Source organism: Lagenorhynchus albirostris, chromosome 13 (assembly GCF_949774975.1).
Source record: "Lagenorhynchus albirostris chromosome 13, mLagAlb1.1, whole genome shotgun sequence".
In the NCBI taxonomy this organism is placed as follows: domain Eukaryota; kingdom Metazoa; phylum Chordata; class Mammalia; order Artiodactyla; family Delphinidae; genus Lagenorhynchus; species Lagenorhynchus albirostris.
The window spans coordinates 11,972,858-11,979,722 of NC_083107.1; positions in this window are offsets into that span (position 1 = coordinate 11,972,858).

Sequence of the window (6,865 nt, forward strand, 5' to 3'; positions counted from 1 at the left end):
TTCCTCATTCAGGGACGCCAACTGACTGATGGGCAAGGGGGTGTGGAGGGACAGGCTTGGGAAATAAGCTCAGGTAGAGAGTATGGAGTTCTTATAGATGAGTGTTTTTCATTCCGAGTCTTAGAAAATGAAATTCAAGGCCTCATGTGACTGGAGGGTGGGTGGGAGGAGGAAGGGTCTCTGGGATTTATGTCCTAGGAACCGTGGAGCCACTGCCCAGCTGTCTCTCAGTTGTTCTGCTGAGGTCACTCCAAAGGCAAGAGATTCTTAGCCCTGCTGGATAGTATCGACCGAGGGAATCTTACTAGAGCATATACTTCCTTTTCTTTCGATGAAAGTTTAAAGGTCATCATTTCTTCTTGCAAAGGAATTTCCACAAATATTCCATTTCCTGCCTTAGAAATAAATAGCATGACATCAAGTTTATTGCAAACTCCCTGTTCTGGGGGAATTCCCAAGGAAGCGCAGGCAGAGTTCTGGTAGAGACAAAATGAATTCAGAGCGATTACTCAGCAGCTGCAGTAAGAACCAGAATTTCCCCACACGTTCTCAGGCTCCCATTTGCCAACTCAGCCTGGAAGTATTTCTATTGGTGGAAAAAAAAATAGCTGTGGGTGAAAGAATTCATTTTTCAGGCATGAGCCTCCACCTTGGTTGGCTTGGAGGCCTGTTTTACCTTTCTCTGGGACGGCAGAGGCAGACGGCCCTGATGTCATTATTGGGAATGGGAAATGCGTGGCTATCTAGGCTTGAGTTCCACCCACTTATAACATTAAATAGAGCTAAATGTCAAGTTTGTAGACATTCTACAGACAGTATTTGAATCCCAACCTGCCACTTCCGAGACGTTGGCGAGGACTGTAAATGGTTCTGGGGCGTCCCTCCCCTCTTTGGGGCAGATGATCCAAAGCTGACTTTCTATGGATGGAGGGTCAGTGGTTAAATGTGAGTAATGCAGCTGTACTGGAGCCTGGGGGGTTACATGCCAGAATCTCATGTCATTCATCATTTGTCCACGTGAATAGCTGTGGTATCAGGTCCAGGGTTAAGGTCTTCCTACCGTGTCTGGGGGGAACAAAATAACCCTACCGGGCTGAGATGTTTCTGTGATACAGAAGCATTGTGGGGCGGGGTGGGGAGGGGCGGGGCGGGGCTGGGCGGGGCTGGGGAAACTAATGTGTTATTTCCAGATGCTTTGTTTTAAAAATGTAGACTTCTTACTCAGGAGAGATAGCCTGGTGAGTCAGAGCAGGATCAGAAAGACCAGGACAAAAAGATGGAAAAGTTCAGGGCATTGAGTGTGACTGTATTTAGTAGGGTAAGGGGGAGAAGGCAGAATAGAGGGAGTAGTTTCACCTTCACCCAACCCCATGCCCAGCTGATAATTGTCATTTTGTACTTTATTGAAACAACAAAGATAATAGGTCAGGAAATCTCTTACCTACCCCCTGAAATACTGAACCCACCTGCCTTTGCTTCTATTACAGTGGAAGAGGTGTCCCTGGGGACAACAGTTATCTTGAGCTCTGGTTTTTACTCCCCACCTGCACCCCACCCCTCCACAGCCTGCTCAGGACTCTTTTCTCACCTACGTCATCCCCTCTTCCCTCTCTCCCAGGTCTTTGCCCAAGTGTCTGCCCTCATGAAGAAGTCCTCCCTTGACCCCATGTCGCTCTCCAGCCACCACCCCACTTCTTTGTGTTCCTTCCCAGGGGGTTGTACTTCTATCCTTTCTTCATTCTATTCCATAGGGTTGCTGTGTTCACCAATCCACTGAGACTCTCATGCCAAAGGCAACCTTTGACCGCCATCTAGTAGCCACTTGTCCATCCTCATCTGTCCCTATCTCTCAGCAGCACTGGACACAGGTAGCCCCCCCCTTGTTTTTGAAATGCTTCCTTGCTTTGGTTTCTTTCTTTCTTTCTTTTCAGAAAATATTTATTTATTTTGGCTGCGTCAGGTCTTAGTTGCCGCACACAGGATCTTTTGTCATGTGGGATCTTTTGTTGTGGTGTGTGGGCTCTTCGTTTTGGCATGTGGGCTCCAGAGTGCATGGGCTCTGTAGTTGTGGCATGAGGGCTCTCTAGCTGTGGCTCGAGTGCTCAGTAGTTGCGGCATGTGGGCTTCGTTGCCCTGGGGCATGTGGGATCTCAGGTCTCCGACCAGGGATCGAACGCACATCCCCTGCATTGGAAGGCGGATTCTTAACCATTGGATCACCAGGGAAGTCCCCTTTGCTTTGGCCTCTAAGACACCTAATTTTCCTCGTTTCAGTCTTACTTTTCCTCTGCCCCTGGCTGCCCTTTTCAATCACCTTTGCTGGCTCTTCCTCTCCTACCTCTTAATGTTGGCATGTCCCAGGCTCAGCTCTGGGTCTTCTTTCTCCTCAGGAGGTCTAATTTAGTCCCATGTTCCATTTACCCTCTGTTTGCAGTCCATTCCTAAGTTTATAACTCCAGCCTGTGTTTATTTTCTCTGAGCTTTAGACTTGTATATCTATCTGACTGTTTGCCACCTTCACTTGAATATCTAATCAGTGTCTCAAGCTAAACATGTCCTAACAAAAACCCTTGACTCACCACATACTTTAAGCCTGTTAGTCTCCTGGTCTTCCTCAGTAAATGACACCAAGATTTACCTAGTTACTCATGAAAAATCTAAGAAGTAATCTTTGTTTTTTTAAATTAATTTTTATTGGAGTATAGTTGATTTACAATATTGTGTTAGTTTCTGCTGTACAGCAAAGTGATTCAGTTATACATACACATATATCCACTCTTTTTTAGGTTCTTTTCCCATATAGGTCATTACAGAGTATTGAGTAGAGTTCCCTGTGTTATAAGTAGGTCCCTATTAGTTATCTATTTTTAAAAAATATTTAATGAATTAATTTATTTCTTTATTTTTGGCTGCATTGGGTCTTAGTTGTGGCGCGTGGGATCTTTTGTGGCAGCGCAGGCTCTGCCTTGCGGTGCGCAGGTTTCTCTCTGGTTGTGGCACCTAGGCTCCAGAGCGCTTGGGCTCTGTAGCTGAGTCATGTGGGCTCTCTAGTTGCAGTACACGTATTAGTTGCCCCGCGGCATGTGGGATCTTAGTTCCCCATCCAGGGATCGAACTGGCGTTCCCTGCATTGCAAGATGGATTCTTAACCACTGGACCACCAGGGAAGTCCCTAGTTATCTATGATATATGGTAGTGTGTATATGTCAATCCCAATCTCCTGATTTATCCCCCCTCCCCCTTTCCCCCGGTAACTGTAAGTTTGTTTATTTAGAAGTTATCTTTTATTCATTAACTTTTCTCATTCCCACATCCAATCCACTAGGATGACCATTACTTCTACCTCTGAATTAGTATCCAAAATATTTTTATTCTTTCTTCATTCTCCACTAGAGAAGATTCGACGTATGATAGTCCAAGCCACCACATTCCTTGGATGGTGCAATAGCCTCCTAATTGGTCTCTCAACTTCCACTTCTGCTCTTGGACAGTCCATTTTCCACACAGTGGTTATAATCATGTTTAAAAAATATATAAATCTGGGGCTTCCCTAGTGGCGCAGTGGTTGAGAGTCCGCCTGCTGATGCAGGGGACACGGGTTCATGCCCCGGTCCGGGAAGATCCCACACGCCGCGGAGCAGCTAGGCCTGTGAGCCGTGGCCACTGAGCCTGCGCATCCGGAGCCTGTGTTCCATAACGGGAGAGGCCACAACAGTGAGAGGCCCGCATACCACAAATAAATAAATAAATCTGGTAATGTTACTTTCTGCTTAAAATCTTCCAATGATTTCCCTATAATATGTTTTTCTTTTAAAAGATTTTTTTATGTGGATCATTTTTAAAGTCTTTATTGAATTTGCTACAATATTGCTTCTGCTCTATGTTTTTTTTTCTTTGGTGTTTTGGCTGTGAGGCATGTGAGATCCTAGTTGCCCAACCAGGGATTGAACCTGCAACCCCTGCATTGGAAGGTGAAGTCCCATTTCTGGACCGACAGGGAAGTCCCCCGATAATCTTGTCATAGGTCCAAATTCCTCAATACGGCTTACAAAACCTGAGTGATGGTGGCCCTTATCTGTTTCTCAATTTCATTTCATAACACCTTCAGTGATGTCCTGAAGCCCCTTATACCTGCTCATGAGATGACTGTGTGCAGGGCTTTCCAACTTTGCATTTAGTGGCACCATGTTGATAGCTTTAAGTTGGCCATGGTGGAAATATTTACATCTTGGCAATTGGGAAATGCTACAAACCCAGATTTTTTTGTTTTTTTCTCAGAGGGTCAGTTGTTAAAACACCACTGATCCCCCCCTTTCCCATGATGCTCCAGTCACACTGACCTTCTAGCTTTTACTTGCACTCATCCAGCTGGTTGCTGCCTCAGAGCCTTTATGCTTAGATAAACTTACAGTTCTCTCTAGCTGGGTTGTTCTTCCTTTCCATGGTTGGCTCCTTCTTACCATTTAGAGCTTAGTTCAGAGTCATTTCCTGGGAGACGTCTTCCTTGATGAGCTTCCTTGGTGAACCCCCTCTCGACTCTACCACATCACTCTGTTTTATTGATGACACAGCATTTACCTCTAACTGAAATAATTAATTTTCTTACGTGGTTACCGTCTGTCTCGACACATTAAAATGTTGCCTCCTGTGTCTCCAGCACCTAGAACAGGGTCTGGCGCATGGTTGGTACTTACTAAACATTACTGAATGAATAGGTGAAATTTGTTATATTCTTTATCCTCTCTGGGCCTCAGTTTCCTCATCTAAAATGGAATCATTAAGGTGATGTCACCAAGATGGCAATAGGAAACCCCGTCCTCTGTCCCCCAACAAAGATCAACAATTAGACGGCTATCCATGAACAAAAACAGCTCTAAGAGAGCTCTGGAGTCCGCTGAAGAAACTTCAGCAACACAGAGGAACAGAAAATTTGAGAATAACTACACAAAATGGGAAGGAAGAACAGTTTCATTGAGCTTGCATCATCCCATCCCTCAAGCCAGCATTGTTCAGCACCAAGAGGGAGCCCCCCAGCTAGAAAGAGTTCCCATCACCCTTTGTGGGGCACTGCCCGAAGGACCCACTTCATTTTCACTCCACCTAGAGACCAGACAAAATAGACTTTAAGTAAAAAACTGTAACAAAACACAAGATAATTATTTAATGATAAAGGTGGTAATTCATCAAGAGGATATAACAATTATAAATATATATGCACCCAACATTGGAGCACCTAAACATATTAAAGAAATACTAACATATATGAAGGGAATAATAGACAGCAGTGCAATAATAGTAGGGGTCTTCAATACCCCACTTTCAACAATGGATAGCTCATCTATACAGAAAAGCAATAAAGAAATATTGAACTTGAACTATGCTTTAGAGTAAATGGACCTAACAGACATATATAGAGCATTCTATCCAACAGCAGCAGAATAGACATTCTTCTCAAGCATGTATGGAACATTCTCAGGATAAATCATACGTTATGTCACAAAACACATCTTAGCAAATTTTAAAAGATTGATATCATGCACAGTAACTTTTATGAACACAATGGTATGAAACTAGAAATCAATAACAGGAGGAAAAAGGAAAATTCACAAATATGTGGAAATTAAGCAGCACATTCCTGAACAATAATGGGTCAAAGATAAAATCAAAAAGAAAATAAAAAATATCTTGAAACAAAGAAAAAAAGAAACACAATATACCACAATTTATGGGATGAAGCAAAAGCAGAGGGAAGAGGGAAGTATATAGTGATAAATGCCTACATTAAAAGAAAAGAAAGGGGGCTTCCCTGGTGGCGCAGTGGTTGAGAGTCTGCCTGCCAATGCAGGGGACACGGGTTTGTGCCCCGGTCCAGGAGGATCCCGCATGCGGTGGGGCGGCTGGGCCCGTGAGCCATGGTTGCTGAACCTGTGTGTCCGGAGCCTGTGCTCCGCAACGGGAGAGGCCACATCAGTGAGAGGCCCGCGTACCGCCAAAAAAAAAAAAAAAAAGAAGAAAAGAAATATCTCAAATAAATAACCTAACTTTACACCTCAGAAAACTAGTAAAAGAATAAATTAAGCCTAAAGTTAGCAGAAGGAAGGAGATAACAAAATTCACAGCAGTAATAAGTGAAATAGAAATTAGAAAAACAATAGATGAGAGTGACAAAATGAAGAGTTGATTTTTTGAAAAGATAAAAAAATTGACAATCCTTTAACTAGATGTATTAAAAAAAAGAGAGAGGGTTCAACAAATAAAATTATAATTAAAGAGGAGACTTTTCAACTGAAATCACAGACATACAAAGGATCATAAGAGACTACTGTGAAAAATTATAAGCCAACAAACTGGACAACCTAGAGAAATGGATAAATTCCTAGAAAAGTATAATCTACCAGCCTGAATTATGAACAAATGGAAAATCTCAACAGATTGATAATGAATAAGGACATTGAATCAGTAATCAAAAACTTTCCAAAAAAGAAAAGTCTAGGGCCAGATGGCTAGTGAATTCTACCAAACATTTAAGGAAGAATTAATGCTAATTCTTCTTAAAACCCTTCCAAAAAACAGAAGAGGAGGGAACACTTTCAAACTCATTTTATGGGGCCAGCTTTACCCTAATATCACAACCAGTTAAGGATACTACAAGAAAAGAAAACTACAGGCCAATATTCCTGATGAATATGGATGTAAAAATTCTCAAGAAAATTTAGCAAACTGAATTCAACAGCACATTAAAAGGGTCATACACTATGATCGAATGGGATTTACCCCTGCCTTGCAAGGATGTTTCCACATAAATCAATAAGTGTGAAACATCACAATAGTAGATAAAAGACAAAAATCATATGATCATCTCAAT